At 40.7% G+C, this 2,797-nt stretch overlaps 1 protein-coding gene across 1 annotated transcript in view; it reads left to right on the forward strand.

Moving 5' to 3' along the window:
- Positions 1-2,797, forward strand: part of Sesn (Sestrin) — a 106,895-nt gene that overhangs the window by 84,556 nt on the left and 19,542 nt on the right. The window lies entirely within an intron of this gene.

Consider the following 2,797-nt stretch of genomic DNA (forward strand, 5'->3'; position numbering starts at 1 on the left):
TGAAAATTCTTCCATTAGAGGATTATATTTTTCCTCTCTCATTTTTCTACGGATCTATCAACACAAAAGATGTACGATACTGATGTATCGCCATTAGTCAATCCGCGAAACTTGCGGATGTCGATTTTTCTCGGTGGAAGGGAACTTCACTCTGGGTTATAACGGCGTATGAATCGTTGGAAAATTGTAGGAGGTTCATAAGATAGAGATGGAGGATAGATTTGCCGGTACGATGGGTCTTGGTCTCTTGGTAATAGCCAGTATTGCAGTGCCGCAACGAGAGAGACTCTTTTGGTTTTCTAGTTCGTTGACCTTACCCACGGATTCTCGGGTTATTTTGCAGTTACTAACCTCGCCCAAATGAATCCGAATTATCCAATCGGAGTAATAATAACTCCAGTACGTAGGAGGCAACCTCTGACCATTTTCCACTCATTGATAAAAATGAGTGGAATTTTAATTCATCATTCTGTCACCCGGATTGATAAAATAAAAAATTCAATTGAATTTGAAAAAAAAATTTTTCTCCGCACATCGGGGGACGGAAGGAAAAGTGAGGGGGTGGAATTATTACCCCCTACAAAAATGGCTATTTCATTCACAACTTCGATTCCCTTTGTTTCACAACTCCACACGTGACTATTCATTTATTTGCAATGTGTACTGTCATGAAGACTTATGGATCGATACGAGGTTAAGCAGAACAGCGGGAAAGGTGTCACGGAAGTTCGGGTGCACCGACCGTACGATTCCATTAACATAATAGCATAATGCCTACCGAGTTTAGACGTTAAACAGTATGAAATAAAAAAAAGGATGGCTTATGTGGAACACAACCCCCTCCTTTGACTTTTTTTCCCTCTTCCTCATTAGTATTCACTGAAAACCCTGTAGTTCCCGTGTTCCACTACATCTCTTTGCTATCAATGCATCAGTGATTTGTTCGTCCACCACAAATGACATCCCAACATCCGAGCATCCAAACAATTACCCTAGTTAACACCACAAAAAATCATAACTTGCTGAAATAAATGGATATTTCCTCAAGTTAAAAAATTCCTAGGACAAAAATCTTCCTCTTCGGCAAAATACGACGAACGAGCAGAATATATTAGTGATAAATACACAAAAGAAAATGACTCACTCCTGATTTTTCTCAGTGACTCATTTCTGCTGGTGTTATTAAATTCAGTGATTTCCGCAGAGACAAGATAATCCGAATCGAAGTGAGTCGTAACGGTTTTGAAATAAAAAAAAAAACCTCAACACAAAGGCGAATGGAAAATTTCACGTGGAAGGGATTTCACATCTTGTATTTCGATCCAGGCTTCATCCTGAGTTGTTTACACCAGAACGCTTCTACTTCCTGAGCCCATTGACAAGAGAAGCAGCCCAGGACAAAGGGCGAATGAAAGCTGAAGTTCGGGGGATGAAAAACCCCCTGAATTCGGTTTCGCTATGTAGCCTATAAAAAAGGGAGAAGTACGACAAAGAAAAGGGAAGACTGCTTCCATATTCTTTCCTCCCTTAGCTACACACAAGCATCTTTTTACCAGTGAAGAAACCCCTTGGCATCTTCAATGCTCAAAGACAAAGGGCCATTACCAGGGCATCGGTGATAGCTTTCCATCTCTCCCTTTGTGCGTAGATACCAGCCCTTCATCGATTTCCCACTGGAGAAAATACGTTCGTGAAAAATATCACGCACTGAGAAGAAAATATTTTTTTTTGTCAAGGATTCATTTAGAGAGATGTAGGGATGATGGGGTGACATGGACATCTGGAGTAGAATCAACACTCAGTATCAGTTTTAACAGTGTAATAATATTTATATTGCTATTTACGGAGAAAGACAACTCAACACACAAGTGAACTCACAATTGGGGCGGTTCATTAATTACGATACAATTAACAATCAATGCTTTGGAGGCGAACACGTAATAATACGATACCAATTTTTTTTGAAATTCGGGTAATCGACTCGTGAAGGTGAGGGTGGCTTTGAGTCTTGGGGTGGAAAAATCGTGGAAAGCTATGTTTTACTGGAATTTCAACGCAATTTCCCAGTGATAGTCACTGTTATTGGGACAGTAATATTATCCGAGATATTGACGGTACAGTCTTATCATCCATTTTCGTATTTCACCTCCAGTTACTTTCTGAGAGCACATCCGGGTGTCTCTTCACCCACACGTGCCAGGGAAAACTTGGAGGGTTGGAAAAACAGGAGGGAGGGCTCGTGTCAAGGCTGACGAGGGTAATGAAGAGGAAAAATTGAGGGGCAGGATAAAGTGTATCATAAGGAAAATCCAATAAGGTTTCATATTTCCTCTCTAAGAAAATGAATTCAAAAATGGAAATATCAACATGAAAGTGTTTTAAAAATTTGACCCAATATTATACTATTCGAAAATTTCGGATAATTTTCAAACACTAGTGGTACCACTGAATAATCCTTGAATAAAAAAAAAAATAGCAATTGAAAAACTGTTGAAAAGCAAAAATCCCAAGCACTCATTAATCTCCCTAAAATATTACCCCCACCTCGACTCGAGAACCGTTTGAAGAACTGTCCAAACTCTCATGACAACCCGGAGTTACGACACTTGCGAACTCTATTGCAACCGATATATTTAGAACCGCTAGTAATTCTTGTTGCTAAGGTATCAGCTGATCCGAGCCAGCCGCTAGTGCCGGTTCAGTACCGTCCCCTCCACCCCCAACACCCCCCTCATTCTCTTTGTCTCCAGAACCCCCAAAACGCCCCCTCAACCCTTTCACCCCTCACCCACTCCCC

Source organism: Fopius arisanus, unplaced genomic scaffold (genome assembly GCF_000806365.1).
Source record: "Fopius arisanus strain USDA-PBARC FA_bdor unplaced genomic scaffold, ASM80636v1 scaffold00042, whole genome shotgun sequence".
NCBI classification, from domain to species: Eukaryota; Metazoa; Arthropoda; class Insecta; order Hymenoptera; family Braconidae; genus Fopius; species Fopius arisanus.